We start from the raw sequence: 22,403 nt of genomic DNA, 5'->3' as shown, positions 1-22,403 counted from the left end.
CAAAAGATCCGGATCTTTTCACGGATTGACCGCTGGTTCCCAGCTCTTCTAAGTGACCCGTTTTGCCCATCTCTAGTGCGAATGGCAACGGATGGTACACACTAGTGCACAGTGCTGTAGATGTTAACATATAGTAAGTACAGAGCAGTGAACCGCATTGGCCGGTTGCTTATAGCGTCTAAGTATAGTACTGAGGAATAACACACTGGCAGACAAACTGACTGGATATGGAATCCAGAAAATGGAATAGATGCTCACGGTGACACAGAAGGACAAACAGCGGGACCAGACTGTGGGTAGTACTGTACTTGTTACAAAAAGAACACAGGAATAACCCCAGGATACAAACAGAAGGTCCAATGGAGCAAGTATCAGCTGGGAAAAACAGGACCAAACAACACAAGCACATTAAGGGTTACCCAAACTCTGGGAAACGGGATCCAGTTAGGTGAACACAGGGCTGGACAGGGTCAGGTTATACAGGTAAGGACTCAGTCAGGATGTATGATCAGGGTATACAGGCAAGGAGTGACTTATGATATAGGATAACATAGGCTTGGTCTATATGCACCCAGACAGGATCAAGGTTTGTCAGGATATGCAAAATAACAGGTACAGACAAAAAAACAGCTAATTCAGAGACTACAGGAGTAATCAGGTAAGCATTGCCAAATAGTAAAACTGTAGCAGGGCATGCTGGGATGTGTAGTTCAACAACAGCAGGAGAATCAAGGTTAGCCATCACTGACATAGGAGTTATTCTTTGTAAGTAGTCCAGTCCTGTCAAGTTCTCTCCAATCCGGTTAAGTCCAGTCCAGCTCAGTCTGATTCAGTCCAGTCCAGACTGGTTCATTACAGCTCAGGCCAGCTCATGCCGGTCCAGTCTGGTTCACTTCAGTCAGGCAACAGATACATTTTGTTACCATAATTTTATACAGACTGTTCTAGGGATCACCATGAAATATAGAGGGCATCCTATTAATTGTCATACAATATAAATAGTATCATAATGATCATTATAAACCATTGAGTGCATTTAACTTGTTCACAATACAATACAGAGAGTATCCTAATTACCACCATCCAATATATAGTATTTAGGGACATAACAATACTTTACAGAGAGCATCCTAGTCACCACTATACAATACAAAGAGCATTCCAATGACCACCATACAATATAAAGCACATCTTTGGGATCATAATGCAATACCGAGGGCAGTATTCAATGAAAAAGTTCTCCGTGCATGGAGAGCGTTTTATTTCGCTCTCCATGCACTCTCCGTGTTCCGGAGGGCTCGCTGCCACTCCTGCTCCCTCTATTCAATGTGGTTAAGACTCGCCGCCACTCGCGGCGAGTCTTAACCCCTGCAGGGAGCAGGGAGCTTTCAGGGAGCCGGAAGCAGCCAGAGAGATTAAAAGTTCACATTCCAGCTCTCCATCAAAAGATGGAGAATTTCTACACGGAGAGAGACGGCGAAAATTACTTAAAAAGACGGCGAATATTTCACATTGAATAGGGTTGCTCGCTTTTGGAGAGCAAAAGTCTCCATCCAAGGCGAGAAAAGCACAAACTCGCCATAAAACACGGAGAATTTTTCTCATTGAATACTGCCCCGAGAGTATCTTACTGATTAACATACAATACAAAGAATACCTTAGTAACTGCCAAACAATACAGAGAGCTTACTGATGCCTGAAATATAATACTAATATAATGCTATTTATATTCAGTATGCCCTTGAATTCCTCTCTGTCTAAATCAATTTCTCCCTTTACTTCTACTTATTTGTTGCTGAACGAATGTTCCTTCTCGTTCCTGCAACACAGTGTACATAATGTGGAGGAGGGGGTCCTGTCATGGCGTTTTGACAGACCTCAAGATAGGAGGCAGGAGCCATGCACTGTAGCAATAGACTGCACAGCATCTACAAGGAGAAAAACAAAGGTATTTCTCCCTGTGACCTCTGAACAGTACTGTACTGTACAGGCTTATAGCAAATTTATCGAAAGACATGATAACTTTCTTTGAAAACAGAAATATCCATACCCCGAGGTACTGTATAATAACTGTATAATATTCAGAACCACCTACTGTATTTATGGTACATGTAAAGTGCAGCAAAATAATGATAGTTGCTAAATTCTAGTGGGCTAAAGGACCTTCCACGCCCAGGGGGAGGAGCAGTCTGGGACGCTTGCTCCTCCATTATCCATGCCACCACCCGTTGCCTTTAGTAACCAGGTGGCGAGTGAATCGTAGGGTAGCGAGGGTCCGTTTGTGTCCTTTCTTCTGACCTTACTCCTCCTCTTTCTGCCCCCTCACCGTGTCCTGTCACAAGGTCCCTTAGCCCACTTGAACCTAACCTACACCTAACTACAATATAATTATAGAATTATATTTTGTTTTATCATGCCTTCTTCTTATGTGGATTCTTTCATTAGTGCTTGTTTTTTTGTTTTTTTAAAGTGTGCTTTCTTAAGCTCAGAAGAATTAACAAACAATAAATAATAATGCAGTGTATCATATGATGAATAACTTAAATGGTGGAAATGTGTTTCTGCTTTTCATGCTAAATAAAATGGGATATAGAATGTTCTATTTGAGGCGCACATATACTAGACAAGTAATTATACCTAGTTAAGTGTTTGCTTCTTTGGAAAAATGCTAATTGTTTAATCTTCACAAATTAATGTTCTTGAGTTATAATTTGTCTGTTTAAGAAGCACTGGAGATCATTTTCTTCATTTAAAAAACACTAAATGGTTTTATATTTACATATGAGCTAGCCAGTTTACTATACAGTACATCCAGTACCTATCAACCAAAACTGAACAATTTGAACAATGAATATTATTAATTTTAGTTATATAGCACCTACATTGTAGGCATTCATTTACAGATAATAAGGTCATTTCGATTCATTCGGTCCCCCGCGTGTTCGCACGGGAGACCAATGCTTTTTTATGCATGTGCATAGTGATTTATGCGAATGTGCAGGGTCCCTGGATGAATGGACTCGGTGACTTGCATAGTTGCCGATCCGTTCGCACAGAGCGATGTGGGCCGAGGCATGGGGCAGCGTAGTCAGGTGTCGCCAATGGAAACGCTCACCATTTCATGGGAGTCCCCATGGGATTGTGGGCAGGACAAGGTGTGCCGGGGCAGGCGGCTGAGGTCACATGACATCTGCCATCCGCCCTGTCTTTGCCTAGAAGCCCGCAAATCTCCACTGACTTATACTAATCTCCACTGACTTATATTTAGGAGCCCTGGAGAAATTATTTGATGTTCGCGATCATCAAACAATTTTTCAGATTGACGGAACATGCGAGAGGATGTGTCCTTGTGACACATCCACTGACATGATTGCGAGGGGATACCGTCGCAGGGCGGAGGTGTAATTGCTGGAGCTGCATTACAAGTACTCAGTAAACTGCGAGCCTCTCAGCTCTCCGAGTCAATCAGAATCAGGGCCAATATTTGATCATTGATTTCAGTTCCTACCCCAATGGAGCTTACAATTAATGTCCCCTGCCACACTATGATTTGTGTATGGTTTTAAGTGGATCAAAACTATATTACCAGTTCACTCGATGGGGGAAATTTACTAAGATACAGTAGGAGCTCTATTTCACATGGGGTATTGGTATGGGAAACCAATAAGACTCTATTATCATCTAGAAGGGGCTAAATAAATAAGGATATTCTGATTGTTTGCCCATAGAAACATCCAGGGCTATTTTTCAGCAGGCTCCAGCAGGAACTGAGGCCCTTATTCTAGTTCACTCTTTCTGACAAAATATTTCTTAGATGGACAAAACCATGTGCACTGCAGGTGAGGCAGGTGTAAAACCCCACCCAAATCTAATTATCTCTGCACAAGTAACACCTGCCTCACCTGCAGTGCACATGGTTTTGTCCATCTAAGAAATATTTTGTCAGAAAGAGTGAACTAGAATAATGGCCTCAGTACCTGCTGGAGCCTACTGAAAAATAGCCCTGGAAATATCCCATGTGAAATAGAACTCTACTCTAATTTCTCCTGACTTATTAACTGGGAAATACTGTTCTCAGTACTATTTTTCTGGAAAAATAGGTCCAGGAACTCCAGGTCTGATCAATTACATAAAATAGGTAGAGAAAAAGAGAAAGAGAGAGAGAGAGAGAGAGGGAAAGAGAGAGATATGTATATATTGGGCGGTATTCAATGAGCCTGATTCGCCAGGTTTTTATGGCGAATTTGTGCTGTTTGGCGAATTTCTGACAAAAACGGTGAATCACCCTATTCAATGACCACATGGCGAATACATTTCAAGGTTTTTTTCGCCATGATTCACCGAGTAGCAATCGCTATCTTTTTATGGCGAAGTGGAATGTGAACTTTTAAAATAAAGTGTTTTGTATTTTACATTTGGTGTCAAAAAATCAGGAATTTTATTCTGAGGAGGGGCATGCTATTTTTATTCATGTGCTGTAAGCACATGAATATATATTTAATTTTAAAAATAATATATATATATTTTTTTTTTTACACAGCAGCCAGCAGGGGGCACCGGAGCCGAGCCGCTCATTACATATTCATATATTCACTGCACGATCATTACGATCGTGTGTAGTGAATATACGCTCCCCTGCTGGCACCCCCGGGGGGGCAGCCTGTGCTGCCTGGCACCCGGGGAGCCCACCTAACCCCCCACAAAGGTCTGGGCTAGGCAGAGAGACTACCATCTCTCTGCCTGGCACCGTCCTCAGGCTCCCTGCGGCAATCGCCGCAGGAGTTCATATTCGCCAGTCAGGGGCTCGCTGCCCCTGACTCGTTGAATACCGGAGCCCGCCGGCTCCGGAACGTGGCGAATGTGCAGCGAATCCAAAAAAGGATTCGCTGCACCTCGCAGGTATTCACATTGAATACCGCCCATTGTATTTAGTACAAAGGCACTCACAGGTCACTTTAAAATAAAGCCTTTAAAATAAATCGTGCTCTTAATAATTTTGAATACTTATTAATATGGGATCACAAAGTGAAGTCATCGGCATATTTAATGAACCCTGGGGTACATTTGCTAAAGCTTCTAAGCCAGACAAGTGATGTGTTGTTGTCCAGATTCAGTCTATCATTTTCTAGTACCCCTTTTACACCAACCTAAAAATCCTGGATTTTTGCGCATGGACGCACACCAACCCGGATCCAACAGGATCTAACCAGAGTAGAAAGAGAAGTGGGAGGCCCCGGTGAGCAAGAAGACAAGTACATTTGAGTCTTTAGTTTGAGAAATAGATGCCGCACAGGTCCTCAACTGGTAACTTCATTAAATGGTACCCACAAAACACCAGTGCCAACGTCTACAGTGAAGAGGCAACTCCGGGATGCTGGTCTTCTAGGCAGGGTGGCAAAGAAAAAGCCATATCTGAGACTGGCCAATACAAGGAAAAGATTACTATGGTAAAAAGAACACAGACATTAGACAGAGGAAGATTGGAAAAAAGTGTTATAAAGGCAGTGACTGAACTATAAATTGCTCCCCCTGTCAAATAGTTTCTGCGATCAGATCTGAATAAGGGCATTAGCAACAAGGAAAATAGATACAGTTAGCAGTTTAAACTGTATCAATTCTTGTATGTTAACAGTGTGACCATCATATTAGAACAGATATTATTTAGATATCATGTAGAGCTTTTCTGCTGCCTTATTGCAATGTCCTGGGAAAACGTATGTCTTTTCTTATCTAGATTATTCCTTCCAATATGTGCACCTGTTGTAAGCCAATAAAATCATTGAGCAACTTGCATTTTGTATATCAATATATGCACATGCCCAGACAAACCGCTAGTTGTCCAGACACCAGGCCCAGGTCCATGCCGATTTGGTGATGCATTTACCAGTAGCCACTATATTTTCACTGTACAATACAATACCGTATCTCCTTACAGTGGAAGGGTATATATATATATATATATATATATATATATATATATATATATATATTATGTGCATGCCTTGCTATTCCATATTCCACTCAAGATATCATTTGGTATGGAACAATGGGAATATGTCGTAATTACTAAATAATGCCTGCGTTCCTAGCAAGTGACGCCCTAGGCATGGGCCTAGTACCCTTTGTCTGGTTCACTTGCAAAGGCAAATTCCTTCACAAATGGACAAAACCATGTGCACTGCGGGGGGGGGGGGGTAGATGTAACATGTGCAGAGAGAATAGATTTGGGTGATTTATTTTGTTTCTGTGCAGGGAAAATACTGACTGCTTTATATTTACACTGCAATATAGATCTCACTTTGACGTAAACCCCCACCCAAATCTAATTCTCTCTGCACATGTTACATCTGCCCCACCTGCACTGCACATGGTTTTGTCCATTTGAGAAGGAAATTGCCTTTGAGAGAAGCAGAATAAGGGCTCTAATGTGAAACTTGGAATACGCCACTGCCGTATAGTATTTATGTGCATGTATGCTTTACATAGTAAGTCTCTGCTGCAATCTCTCTAATATGACCTTGTTATGCCTTTTACTATAAGTTCTATGATTTCAAGGGATACGGTCATTGGGTCACCAGCATGTGGTCGACAAGCATTAGGTCGACACCATTAGGTCGACATGCATTTAGGTTGACATTTCTTAAGGTTGACATGGGTTGTTAGGTTGACAGGGTCACTAGGTCGACAGGGCCATTAGGTCGACATGGGTAAAATCGACAGGATCATTAGGTCGACATGGGGTTTCTTACTGTGTTTTGAGCCAACATGTGCTGACAGGCGGTATTTCATGCCCTACCATTCACTAGGGTGGGGTGAGAGAATGAAATAGTGTGCCGAGTGCAGCGAGGCACCGTGCCCGATGCATGGCGAGCGCAGCGTTTTAGTGCTACGTTTTAGTGTTTATGTTGACTGTGTTGACATTCCGTTTAAAAAAAAAAAGTCGACTTTTTCAATGTCGACCTTACCCAAGTCTGCCTTACTGCATGTCTACCTTAACTCATGTCAACCCAAATGCATGTCGACCTAATGGTGTGAACCTAATGCTTGTCGACCATAATGCTGGTGACCTAATGATCCATACCCGATTGCAATGCTCATGTTTACCACTATTCCCATTAGTGCTTGACTCACTTTTACTACCCTTTTTAGTTACTGTATATACTTTAAGTATTGTATTACTAGTTATCTGCGTGGGTGTGAGATATTTTTTCACGTCTATGATACTGAGGGTGGGTGAGGGGCTGAAGGCAGCCTTGTATGCATGACTAAGTCCTGTATGTACAGTATCAGCGGCGTAACTATAGCACCGCAGCCCCCGCCACCGCGGGGGGGCGCTGTGCTTGTGGGGGCGCCGGGGGCTGCGGTGCTATAGTTAAACACCCCCCCAATCCCTCGCAGACTTACCTATCGCGCTGGTCCCGGCGGCTCCGTTCTTCTGCTGAGGACCACCACAAAATGGCCGCCCCCATATAGCACACAGTTCTCTGAAACTGTCTGCTGTATGGGGGCGGCCATTTTGTGGTGGTCCTCAGCAGAAGAACGGAGCCGCTGGGACCAGCTCGATAGGTAAGGCTGTGGGGGATTGGGGGGGGGGTTTGCATAGGCGGCGGGGCGGCAGGGCAGGGGGGTAGGGGTGCTTGGCGGGGTGGCGGCGAGGGGGGGCGCCCCCCCCTAACGGCGGGGGGGGCGCCCAAAACGTAGCTACGCCACTGTACAGTATGTATATATGTATGTATGTATGTATGTGGCAAGAAACCAAATAGAAACCAAATAGAAACCAAATACTTTTCATGGCCTAATAAGGCTCAATAACGACAAGGTAACACCACAATCCCCACAATATCTGCGATATCCACCTGTCGAAGCTTAGCAACACATTTCAACCCACAAGAGCATCATATCTTTTTTCTGCAGTTTTGCAGTATTTCAGAGGGATTCAGTATGAAATCCCGGCGGTCGGGATCCCGGCGTTCAAAATCCCGACGCTGGAATCCCGACCGCCAAAATCCCGACAAGGGGGGGACGTGGATCGCCCCCCATTGCGGGCTCGCTGCGCTCGCCACGTGGAAACCCACGGAGGGAGAAAGTTTCGGGATTTCGGCGGTCGGGATTCCAGCATCGGGATTCTGAACGCCGGTATCCCGACCACCGGGATTTAAACTGCATCCCTTTCAGAGACCAGCTAGAGTTCTGCCCAGTTCTTCCTTATCCTGGGGTAGATGTACTAAGCTTTGGAGAATGATAAAAGTACCAGCCAATTAGCTCCTAACTGCCAGGCTATAGATGGTGTTAGAAAAATTGCAGTTGGGTGCCACTTCATGGTACTTTATCTCCCCATGCCGTTTTTTTTATTTATTTTTTTTTTCTATTTTTTTTTACACTCTGCAGCCTGCACGGATCTGACTGATCCGTGCAGAATGCCTAAAAAAATTCGTATTAGCGGCCGTATGGATTCAGTATTGAATCCCGGCGGTCGGGATCCCGGCGTTCAGAATCCCGACGCCGGAATCCCGACAGCCGAAATGCCGACAAGGGGGGGACGTGGATCACCCCCCCTTGCGGGCTCACTGCGCTCGCCACGCAGCGGGCCCGGTACCTCGCTACGCTCGGCACACTAATTTATTCTCCCTCCAGGGGTGTCGTGGACACCCCAGGAGGGAGAATGTGTCGGCATTTCGGCGGTCGGGATTCCGGCGTCGGGATTCTGAATGCCGGGATCCCGACCGCCGGGATCGTAACTGCATCCCGGCCATATATATGGCCAGCTAATACGAATTACTATGACATCGGAGGGTTACAAAGCAGTCGTATATGACTGCTTTGTAAATTCCCCTCCGGAACACGACTGTGCATACAGCTGAAACAGTCGTATGCAGTCGAAGGGAAAATACTAATACGAAAAACTAGGTTTTTCATATTAGTAAATTTCCCCCTTAATGTATCTGATGATGGAATGAACACAAAACTCTCTATGGTTGCATTGTGAACTACAGTATGCACAGGTACTGCAGGATTTGCACAAATACTTACATTTATGTACTGTGGTTTTAAAACATTTTTTATTTGAATTCAGTTGTAGCAATAATAGAGCGTGCAAATAAGGTACCGCCACTTATAAAATCCAAATTTGCTGTAGAGTATGCTCTGGTTTAATACCATTTGAGGGCACTACCTCTTTAAAGCAGAAAGCTTACAAAGTTTATACCGCCTTTTGATTTCATTGGATGTCCACCGAGGGGACCCTTTGTGATTTTTATGATCAAACCTGTCTGACTTGTACCACTGATGAAGTCTGATGAAGTCGAAGATGAAACTTATAGGGTTGCAATGAATGTGTAATAATAATGTCTATTTTGGGAGTCATTATCCTCTATCCTATAAGATTTTGGTGAGGATTTTATAGGTGGTGGTCCCTTATTAGCACGCTCTATTATTGCTATCTCCCTCTAGCCCCTACCAAGTGGAGGGATCTGCTATAACTCTTTAGTACATCTAAGGGTAATTTATTTGAATTTAGCTGTATTGTTATTTGCAAACATTTTACAACACTTCAGTGACCTACCCCATTCCTACATTAGCATAGTCTATTTTAGTGCTTTAAGATAGTATGGTACTTACTGTATTTTATTGGACCCTGGAGGATGTGCTACTCTCTCAGGAGTCTGGGAGAGCTCCCAACATTCAGGTGTATCATGAAAATGTCTTGGCAGCGTATGCAAGAATGCCCTATACTCATTGGGGGAAATTTACTAAGATCGATTGGGTACCAATACAAGTATTCATGCCTATCCAATGTGAAATATGCTTTTGATAATTTACGATCAGCCGAATTCAGCTGATTTGTCCTATTTATATACTGCAAAGTCACCTGAATTCTGGTTTACGAATGAATACACCATCAGTAGAACATGGCCATATTTGGCCATGATTTCTATGGTGGTGTGCTTATTTATTATCATTCGTAGGGCTGATTACGGTTGGTAATTAAGTCGAAAATAAGACTGGAAAATACTGCTAATTTCCCATGCGTATTTGGCTGAAGCCTGCACAGATCAGTCAGATCCATGCAGACTTTTCTGTGTAAAAAGTAGTAAAATAAATAAATAAATGGAGCAAAGGGGTATATTGTCCGCCCGAATGGCTGTAGCCAGGACCGGGCTCATTGGGCTGGTCCTGGTTGCAGAAATACAGGGGGGAAATAAAATGGTGTCCCCCTGTATTTCTATAACCAGCACTTGGCTCTTGGCCTGGTCCTGGTTCCCAAAATATAGGGGACAAAAGAGTAGGAGTCCCCCGTATTTTGGCAACCTGAACCGGGCTTAAACAGCCAGTGGTGTCATGCCACAGCCAGGGAACACTTTTTACATAGCTACCACCAAAGCATGATCACCCAGAGTCGTAAACCCTGGCTGGGTCATTGGGAAATACCTCCAGGCTAACCCCTACCCAAGCTGAAGTCCGGGCTGTGGGTGACAGGCTGACGGAGTTAAAGTAAAAAAATAAATAAAATAAAAAACAGGAAAAAATATTGGGACCTAGATAAATTTATATAATGTGTTAGTTTTAGAAATGTTAGGGACCCATCTAATGAAGTTCACCTGGACGCGATGGGGGCCCACATATTTGCGCAAATGTGTGCTAAGAACTTCAATTATACTCCATGTTAATTGTAAGAGTTATCAAAATTATTTTTACTATCAGTGTTCTTAGCACCTAGAGTGTGCATCAGTATTGTTCTTTTTTCCTGTATGGTACTAGAAGCCTTAACTTGGTAGCACCTCTCATTATGTTTAAAAATATGGTGTGCTGTCCAGTCCCCCCCTCTTTCCCAAATATTTGTGTATATATTGTACACTGAAGGTAAGGCTCCTTCTTTCTGGCACTGGCACCCCTCCCATCTACCCTCAGGTGTTTTAATTAGCACAGGTTCCTACATTGCTGACTGCATGTTAATATGGGCTCTATTTGAAGGTAAGACCTAGATAAATTTATATAATGTGTTAGTTTTAGAAATGTTAGGGACCCATCTAATGAAGTTCACCTGGACGCGGTGGATGGGCCCACATATTTGCGCAAATGTGTGCTAAGAACTTCAATTATACTCCATGTTAATTGTAAGAGTTATCAAAATTATTTTTACTATCAGTGTTCTTAGCACCTAGAGTGTGCATCAGTATTGTTCTTTTTTCCTGTATGGTACTAGAAGCCTTAACTTGGTAGCACCTCTCATTATGTTTAAAAATATGGTGTGCTGTCCAGTCCCCCCCTCTTTCCCAACTTTAAGAACCAACAAGCCTCCCCGCATGCAGGCACTTAGAGAACCACAAGTCCCAGTATGCGGGGCATTAATGGGCATGCTGGTTCTTGTAGTTCCAGAACACAATCAACACTGACACAAAACACACACAATAATAAAGTAAAACTTTAATACATACTACATACACACATACATACTTACCTATAGGGTCCACCGTAAGCCTGTCATCTTCTCAAGTGGAATCCATAGGGGTACCTGTAAAAATACATTATACTCACCACCCCTCCTGTGTAGATCGTATCCTCTTCAGTCCATGTGGCATCCACGATTGAAAAAAAATAAACCGGGGGCTGTCCCCGCCACCCCTGGGCTGTGGATGGCGGGCTGATGGAGTTAAAGTGTAAAAAAAAAAAAGAAATAAAGTATTGGGTTATGTTGTGGAACTTCAAGAACCAGCAAGCCTCCCCCACATGCAGGGACTTGCATCCACAATTGAAAAAACAAACAAAAACGAATGCCCCTTATCCAGTGTGTCACGACCGCAGGACGTCAGCGGCACTTATCGGTCCAGGTCCGGTGGCGGGGTCTCCGCTCCCTCAGCGTTGGTACCAGCCAGAGGAGTGCTGATGTTCCGTCCAGCCAGCCACGTCTGTCTCCTCCTGCATAGTTGCTGCCGCGTCCATTCCCGGGTGCCATATTGCAGTTGTCCTGTGTCCTATGGGGCACCGCCATCTTCCGGTAGCTATCCAATGGCTTTCACCGGACCTCCCTGCTCCTCCAATCAGGCACATGCCCAGGGGATTTAATCCCTCGCCTGAGACCCAGCCAACGCCAGTGCTTCGCTATATCTTCCCTAGGAGGTATCCTGCGACCTGTGCTCCTGTTGTTCCTGAGCTTCCCAGTGTTAATCTTCACCTGTGTGACTCCAAGTACCTGCACCAGTGTTCACCTGTTCCTGTGTGCTCCCAAGTACCTACACCAGCGTTCACCTACACCTTTGTGCTCCCAAGTACCTGCACCAGCGTTCACCTACACCTGTGTGCTTCCAAGTACCTGCACCAGTGTTCACCTGTTCCTGTGTGATTCCAAGTACCTGCACCAGCGTTCACCTACACCTGTGTGCTTCCCAAGTATCTGCATCAGCGTTCCCGGGCACCTGTGACCACCCCAATCTGCTTGCTTCAGTTCCTGCACCTGTGACCACCCACACCTGTGTGCTCCAGTACCTGCACCCGTGACCACCTGCACCTGATTTGGTGTCAGCACATGTGACTACCTTCACTGCTGCAGATCTTAGCTACCTGCACCTGTGCCCCGATTGCAGTCATCTTGTGCTTCCAAGCACCAGTGCACAAGCTGTACCTGCTCCATGCTTTCAGGCACCTGTGCTCCAGTGGTCCTACTCCGTGCTTTCAGGCTCCTGTGCTCAATTGGTCCTATTCCGTGCTTCCAGGCACCTGTGCTCCGTGTCTACAGCTCCGTGCTTCCACTGCTACTGGAGTAGCAGTGACTGTTACTTCGTACTTCCAGGTACATGTGGATGCATTGACTTTGTCTATGAGAAAGACTTATATTAGGCCTGCGTCCTTCTGTCCTACAGTCAGCCTGTTAACTCCTGATCAGCAGACGGACTCACAAAACCTGCGAGTCCTGACACAGTGAACTGAAGAGCCACATGTGTGTTTACACTTGCAGCTCCTTTCCGAGAATGAGGGAATCCCCAGTGGGCGGTATTCAATGAGCCTGATTCGCCATGTTTTTATGGCGAATTTGTGCTGTTTGGCGAATTTTTGACTAAAACGGTGAATCACCCTATTCAATGACCAGATGGCGAATACATTTGAAGGTTTTTTCGCCATGATTCACCGAGTAGCAATCGCTATCTTTTTATGGAGAAGTGGAATGTGAACTTTTAAAATAAAGTGTTTTGTTTTTTACATTTGGTGTAAAAAAATCAGGAATTTTATTCTGAGGAGGGGCATGCTATTTTTATTCATGTGCTGTAAGCACATGAATATATATTTAATTTAAAAACATTTTTTTTTTTACACAGCAGCCAGCAGGGGGCGCCGGAGCCGAGCTGCTCATTAGATATTCATATATTCACTGCACTTGATCGTTACGATCGGGTGTAGTGAATATACGCGGTCCCCTGCTGGCACCCCCGGGGGGCAGCCTGTGCTGCCTGGCACCCGGGGAGCCCACCTCTCCCCAGCAAACGTTCTGGGGCAGGCAGAGAGACTTCCATCTCCCTGCCTGCCACCATCCTAAGGCTCCCTGCGGCATCGCCGCAGGAGCACAAATTCACCAGTCAGGGGTAGCGAGCCCCTGACTCGTTGAATACCGAAGCCGGCGAGGCTCCGGAACGTGGCGAATGTGCAGCGAATCCTAAACAGGATTCGCTGCACCTCGCCGGTATTCACATTAAATACCGCCCTATGACTTTATTTACAAGTCCCCCCACAGCCAATTATGAGTGGACCCCGGGGGGGGGGGGGCTCCACGCCTGATTGGCGTTTTGAGACTCCATAGAACCCCATGTTAAATTCTGAATTATTTGACTGATCCGTGTGATGCTGGTGCTTGTACATGTTTAGCTGCCGTAAATTTGTCAGACAAATACGAATGGCTTCACCATCGGAAAATATGAATCAGGAGAATATGGCAGTTTAGTAAATCTTCTGCATTCTCCATTCGTATTTTCGGATGATTACGGCCAATCCCAGTTGTACCCGTTCGTACATGAGATCATCCGTAATCGGCCTTCTTAGTATATTTACCCCACTTTGTTTGTGAGTTTGAAGTAACCAAGGACCGAACTTCTGTAACTAAAGCAATTTATGTACAATGAAATCAGTAACTACATATGTGGATGGAATTGCTTTTTGAAAATATCTTACAATATATTTCTCCAAAATATAAGTCCAAAATATTTCATATCAACCGCTCTTAAGCACATCCAGTACTTGTTCAATATTTATGTATTGGAGTTACTGGAAAAAAAGTAGTTGGCTTATTTAAAATTCAATTAAACATTTATTTTTTTCTCTTCCAATTAAATAATCAAATTTGCAGATGCCGTAGTCACTTATGCCAATGTTTTAAGCATATATATTTTTTTACATGTGGAACTAAATAAGTAGACAGGAAATAATAAATAAACATAACATGTATGTTTTGATTGGGTGCAGCCTTAAAGTAGGGTTGAACAGTCTGTTTACATTTTTCACAGGTCTAGAAGAAAACTGGTTAGAATTACAGGATATTACAAAAACTTGAAAATATTTCCAATTTAAGAAAAACAATATTATTTTATTGTTCAGAATAGATTTGGTTAGTCAGTGTGGGATGCGAAAATCAACACCTCAGGGAAAAGCCCAATGGAATTCTAACTCTGCCATTCAGTAATACACTGTTACATGATACAGTACATGCATTATACAAGCACCATATAGAATATTACTGGTTTTGAAGCTACATTTTAAAATCCATATTCACCTACTTCATCCATCTTGAGTGTGGGTACTTGTTTCCTAGCACAGCGCCAGTCGGGTCCCATCGCATACATAACTTAAGGTATGGGACCCGATCAGACCCGACCGACCCGATTTTAAGCCTTCAAAGACGTTTCCCGTACAATTAAAAAATCGGCCTTATAATGGCATGCGATGCGACGCGACCGACCCGATTTTGCCATTGGAACCAATGTTAAATTGTACCTGAGACCCGATTTTACATTGGATCCAATGTTAAATGCCCCCCAGACCCGATTTTTAATAGTATACCCACCCTGGTGGTTCATAATTATGTCAAATGCCCCCCCCCCCCTCATTGTTAACGCCACACCACGATGAACGCCAACCCAAAGCATGGCAAGCGCAGCGAGCCCGCGAGGGGTGGCGGTACGCGTCCTCCAACCTTTTCATACCCCCACTATCCAGGTCGGCGGGGAGTTGATCTTAGATAGTGTGGTGAGCCTGAAGCGTGGCAAGCGCAGTTAGCACCACAAGGGGACGTGTAATACATGTGAAGTAATGCGCGTCCCCTCGCGGGGCTCGCTGTGCTCGCCACGCTTTGGGCTCGGTGGCTTGTTGCGCTCGCCACACTATATAAAATCAACTCCACGCCAACGTGGATAGTGGGGGTATGAAAAGGTCGGAGGATGTGTACCGGTTGGCATTCATCGTGGCATTAACAATGGGGGGGGGGGCATTTGACATAGTAATTACCCATCAGGGTGGGTATACAATTAAAAAATGGGGTCTGGGGGGGCATTTAACATTGGGTCCAATGCAAAATCGGGTCTCAGGGACCATTTAACATTGGATCCAATGTAAAAATCGAGTCGGTCGCATCGCATCACATGCGATTTGGTCTCATGCGATGCGACCGATATTTCAGACCCGATGGCATACAATTGAAATCGTGGGCGCTGTGCTATGAAACAAGTACCTGAGTGTGTATATGTAAGGGAGCTATCACTTCACTATTGATAAGGAAATAAAGACCAACTTAGGGATGATTTTTCAGTACCCAGAAGCCCCCCCCCCCTCCCGCGCGCTTAACACACACACAAAAAAAGCAAGCCACCAGTCCCACTTGCATTGCTACCATGGACTCAGGGCCTTCATGGCACTTAGAACAGTAAGTCAAGAAGACCCCTTTGATTTCGCACATGGCTGACTTAGTGCTTGTGCTTGTGGAGGAACCTGTCCACCAGGTGGCGTGTTTTTAAATAGTTTTGCTTAGCAGAGAAAGTGGTGAATAAAGGCCATATGTCTAAAGAGAGGGACCTGGGACATGCCAAACATCTCCTGGAACATTGGGTGTGTTCCCAGCGAAATAAATAAGAATGGTTCACAGACATGGCATATTCTTTTCTGGAGGGGGGAGGGGGGGGGGTGATTTCGATGTACATTAAGATCTCAGTCTCCACTACTAGAAAGTTGGGTGGTATGCTGAATGGCGATCACTGGGATGCTGTCAGCACTAGGGCTAATAGTCTGCTAAGGTCAATAATACTTACCTAGAGAACCTTTTGGTCTTTTTTTTCAGGGCTATATTAATTTCTAATCCACCTCTTTTCCTGGCTGTCTGATCAAGCCAGCATATGTACAGGGATGTTTCATTTAGCTCCACGTGGTCTAAACAAGGTGCGCCACACATAGCGGCAGAGAGTGGAAGAGATACGTAAAAAACTTTCAGTGGAAAGGGGCCGAACAAAATCTGTTTAATTTGTCTTCTGATACAAAAAAAACCCCACTTATTGTAGAAGAAATGCTGCTCCTTAACAAAGCGCTCTCTTACATACAATATGTACCTTCCACACATTAGATGACTTTAATATATAAGATTGACATGTATCGATGCAATGGTCAATTAGGTCCAAAGGAACTTTTTGGAAAATTCTACAGTAGATCTGGATTTAACTGCTTCATTTGGCATTTGCCCATCTTCTACATTTGGCCCAGCATCTATCAATTCATCCATCATAGTAATGTACCCTGTACTTTTCACTTATTGTAGTCACTATTTTGCTTCATCGTTTATGTACTCTGTATTTGGTTCCTGCAGAACCCTTGTGGCACCATATTAAAAAGTATAATAATAATTAAAATAATAATCACGTTATTTGCACTGTATGCACCACCCTCATCCTTTAATTTATCCAAATTGGAATTTGCAGCTCTAAAAAACCCTCAGTAATGCTAACATTGTTATCCTCCCCACAGATTACAGAATAGAGTCATTACAAATTAGAGATCTACCTGAGCAACAGTGAAATACATTATAGAGCAGATCCCAAGCATGCCACCTGTCCACTTGGTAAGCCTATTCATTTGTTGTATTATAATATTTTTAATTATCTGGATTATATATTAAAACCTGTGACTGGCACGTTTTTTGTTTTTTTTTAAACAAAGGAAAATAACTCTGTTATTACCGTCCTAGTGGAGTGGTGGCTTTACACAATACATCTTGTAAGTGAAGTCTCTATGACACAACATATTAATACTGGTAATGAACCAATCATGTTCACCTTTGAAATAATCAATTCTGTAATCATTACTTAGTTGCACTGATTTCAGTTATTTGAGTCTTTACACACTAATATACAGATGGAGCCCCTGTCAATCAGCCGCCAGCCCCCGCCAGCCGCCGGAAGCAGATGCGCGCGCATGAGACGCATGTGCATCCCTTTCAACCGGAGTTACTCCTGGGTCCCCACCACCTCGTCACCATCCCCCATAGCCGCCCCCACCTCCCCGCTCCCCCCTAACCCTGCCTGTCTCCCTGAAGCAGAGATGGGCAGGGTTCGCTTCCCAGCCCACAAGCTAACTGGGACAAGCCTACATGCCAGATTTGGCTGAGGTGTTTTCAAACTGATATCTATCTTGCAGTGTAAAAATAAAGCAGCCAGTATTTACCCTGCACAGAAACAATAACACTCCCAAATCTAAAGCTGGATACACACCTAAAGATTTATCTGTCCAATCTATCTTGCGAGAACAAAAATCTACTAATGTTCAGTATGGGAGCAAATGTGAAATGAACATTTGCTCCAAAAACTGGAAAACAATGAGCATTGGGTAAATCCATTTAGCAAATTTACTATTGACTATTTTCCAGTATCTTCTCCCATACATTATCAGATTTTTGTTCCCACCAGACAGATTGGACAGACAAATCTATAGACGTGTGCCCATGTTAAGTCTCTCTGCACGTTACATGCGCCCCACCTGCACTGCAGCATAGTTTTGCTTATAAGAGAATTATTTTGCTTTGAGACCCCAAAGTTTGTTTTACGCATATGACATGTTGAGAACCTAGAATAGGGGTGGGGAACCTTTTTTGTGTCAAGGGCCGTTTGTATGGGGAAAAAATCCTTCGGGGCCTAATGTAAAAATTTCTCTTACAAATTGTCCTGCTGCAGCCGTCCCACGCTACGGCGGCTGCCGCTGAATAGGACTGACAGTCTCCGGCTGCTGCTGATTAAGAGGAATCTCGCGAGAACTACCGACCTATTGCGAGAATTCCCCTGTACTTGACTCCCGGCAAAGCCACTCACACCGGCTACGGCCCCCGGGCCTGAGGTTCCCCACCCCTGACCTAGAACCAATAGCAACAACTTCCTCTTAAATGCTTGCATTATTTTTCAGCTAAGTAGAAAGAAATGATTTGACCACTGAATAAATTTAACTATCCATAAATAATAGGAAGACTACAATCAATTCCCAGAGTGTAATTCTTTGTTATAGCAATTTAATACAATTTGATGGTGAAATGTTACAATCAAATGTATTTTCTTCTTAAACAAATCTAGTAATGAACACGTAATATTTAATAAATGTGTACTCTAAATCTGCTGATTGATTGAATTTAATCTCATTATTATGATGCTCTGCTTGGTTGTAATGGTGATGGGAATAAAAGAATGAAATAGCATTATTAAATGCAGCATTACGTACAGAAAAATAAAAAAATTGTCATATTCATTTAATATTTAATTTTTGTTAAAATTATAAAATTTAGAAAATAACAAAAAATGGAATTTGGAATATTAGGTTCTGTCTACAATTTTGGTGTAGAGAGTATAAATTGGTGTTTGTACTAAACATTTTTCATTGTCTACAAGTCCAGATGCTTGCTGGACTTGGGGCCTTATTCTGGCCCGTTCGCATGGCTGTGCGCGTTAGCACGGGCCGATGGTTTCGCTTTGCGCATGCGCATTTATGTACATGTGCTGGGTGCATGCGGCCACAGCGAACAAACTGTTTGTTAGGTACACCCACCCATCCTTGGGACCCATTAGTGTATGGAGCGACTCCATCACAGGATGTCAGCTGCCCGCCCACTTCCCTCCGAATGTGCACGCAGATCTAAGGTTTCTCTGAGCAACCTTAGATACACGTGCACGTTCCACATCATTGGATGGTCGGCGACCAATCAATGATGTGGGTGTTACCCCGCAGGCTGCAAATGGATGTTTATGTAAAAAAAAAACATTCCCAGTCAGTGCGAACGTACGCGCCTTGCGAATGGTGGGCAGCGTACCACCATTCGCAAGGCGGGATCTGGTTCAGTCGCAAGGATGCTAATTCTCATCCGAGCGAATCAACCAGAATAACCCCCTTTGACTGTGGAGGCAGGGAAACTGCCTCAAAAGAGGGTCTGATTCAAACTCATTCGTTTGGGTCCGAATTCAGCCCGTGTCCGATGGTGGGGAGTTTGTGCATACGTGAATATAAAAAGAACATTAAAGTGATGTAATGATAAATATTTATATCGAAATATTTTTGGTGCCACACATGTATTATAGAATAATAAGTTCAACTTTGGCACTTTAACATTTGGTAATCTTTAGAAGATGACATGGGTAAAATGTTTTCTAACAACTGTACGATTACAATATAAATCTATAATGTGTTTTGGGCCTGATTTAGCATGGATTGCTAATTTGAGAAAAAGCAGTCGGCCACGAGCAGCCACCCAGAAGAAGGAATAAACACTCATTGCAAATGTGCAGATCATCGCAAACTCCGACTCACTCAGTACTTTCCATCTAAGTGAGTCAGAGGCTTCCACGAATCTGCAAAAGAGACAGGCTGGTAGTGGTCTGCACTGACTTCGGGGACCTTAAAACCACCTTGGCATGCCTGCGTTTTTTCAAGCACACCCAGAAAATGCCATGTTTCCGCCCATAAACGCTGGCTTCCTGTCAACCAAACTGTGACTGCTCTCGGACTGCTAAGCATATTTATATTTCTTTGCAAAATGCGTATGTGCATACTCAATGCAAACACGGTGCGCATGCAGACATTTGATAAACGGCCATATTATGATTTCTCTACTTGGTGGTTCATGCTGAATTAGGCCCCCAGCATAACAATAGCCCCATAGACCCCGCAGTGGCGGGGAGGTGCTGAGAAAGCGTGGCCAGGACCCGCAGATTTAATTGTCTGCCCTCCTGGCTCCTGCTGCTAATGAAAACTGACCATCACAAAATGGCTGCCTCCATACAGCAGACCATTTTTGAGGATGCTAGAGGAGGCAGCATCCTAAAAAATGGTCTGCTATTAGGGGTAGCCATTTTAGGATGCGGCATGCGGAGGGGTAAGGCAGGGTTGGGGGGGTTTAACATTTCTTGAGGGGGGGGGGGTGCTGCCAAAATTGTCTGTGTGGGGGGGTGTTTGTTTGCAAATTTTGTAGTTACGCCACTGGCCCCTAGTAAATGTACATGAAATTTATGTTGATAGGCACAATAACTGATGAATATAGGTCTAGAGTGCATTAGGGTTAGGTTCGGGGTGCAGTTAGGGTAGGTTATAGATGAAATGCACTGAACAACATTTGTTGACATACAGATGGATCCACTGTCATCTGTCTCTATAATAGGATTAAGTGAGTAATTGGATTACCCTGCTAATCCCCTACTCTATTGTTCTATGTATTGTATTGCATCTGAGAACAATAGGATAGCCTAAGGAAGATAGATGAGGTGGGCTCCTATTGTTATGTTATATACAGTAAATGTAATCTCTTATTATTGCTACTATGTAAATTATAAGGGATAATATGGCATTATTCTCATGCACGGACAGTTGGTGCAAAAAGCAGATATGAATGGTAAAAGGTATTATTAAAAAATAATCTTTTGCAGTGGCAAAGGATTACTCTTCGGGGTACTTACCATAAGCCTACCTGGTACCGACAACTATACCCAGTATAGGTTGCCATACCTATGAGGGATGGTTGTAGTTATCTGGTACCTTGGCCAAGTCCACACTGTAGATAATAGGGACTATTGTATCCTGCATTATTACTTAGTGCTTGTCCCCTGCATTCAGCTGCTGATAAATAGCAGGAATATTAGAAATGTTTTCCATGCATACATGAATAAATAATTTGATTAAGAGATGCAGCGTTGCAATGAACATTAGAATGTAACTGAAACTGATCATTCTACTCATTCTTGAATATAGATTTAGGTTCTATAGTATATCTATGAGCATTGGCACCTGACTCTTCTGAAGAGAGAGCTATTTAACACATTAGCTTGTTTTCTTTTAAGTAAAAAAAAGGAGGTATGTTTATTGTTCCGGTAAATAAAACGAATTGGGCAATGTGCAGAAAATTGATTTTCAAAATGAATGTATTCACTCAATGTCTGACCTTGAAAATGCATTACTGGAAATGTACAGTACATAAAAGGCTTCAATGTTGACAAACATTCCTTGTAAATATTGAATTAGTTTTGAATATCCTGTGCTGACCAGTGCTGACAGAATTGGCACCTTATGCTTCAGCACTAGAGCTTCATGTTTATTTATAACATGAAATAAAGAAAACAGGGCCAATTAATTTAATAAACAATATACTCATTGCCGGAAAACCATTTGGTCAAAAATAATGGCTAGGCTACGAAAAAGATAGCATAAACCAAAGCCAAGGGCAGATATACTGTACATTAACATTTTATCAGGTTTAGTTTTGCATTGTCAGTAGCACTAGCTCCCTAATCTTTGAGCAATTACGGTGCGGACACATGGTCACATAACAGTGGCATAAAGGAATGTGAACCCATCAGTAGCACCTTTGTGTGAACGCTCTGTGTAGTGCATACTCTATGTCATAGGGGGTTTCCAGAACTTTGTGCTGTTGCAAATAATCTCTCGACTACTGTACGTGAACATTGAATAACAACCAGGGAGTAGGTTAAGGTGTGGAGGAATGGTGATGGTTAGCGTTAGGGAGGGAGGGTTATGGATTGGCACTAAGAAGGGGGTGTTGGGGTTAGGCTACAGGAAGAGGGTCAGGGTTAGGCTGCATGATGGAGGGTTAGGCTGCAGGAAGCGAGGGTTAGAGTTGGGGGCTTAAAAAGACTTATAGACTCCCCATATTTTTTAAAACACCGCACTAGTTTCCACTATGTAGATAATGGCAAGGGAGTTATATTGGTGCCCATGGCCATAGCATTAACTCTCATAACTAGTCAATTCTCACTCGGGTTTTCTAGGACTGTGGAGACTTCAACGTCTCCTACAATGAAGTCTATGATGGGGACCACTCCATGGACTTTAATGGTTGGAACCAATACATTGTCCACAGCACTAGTCACACCCCCACATAACTAGTAACACAACCC

This window comes from Crinia signifera, chromosome 1, assembly GCF_055691185.1.
Source record: "Crinia signifera chromosome 1, ASM5569118v1, whole genome shotgun sequence".
NCBI lineage: Eukaryota > Metazoa > Chordata > Amphibia > Anura > Myobatrachidae > Crinia > Crinia signifera.
This window is presented reverse-complemented; position numbering follows the sequence as displayed.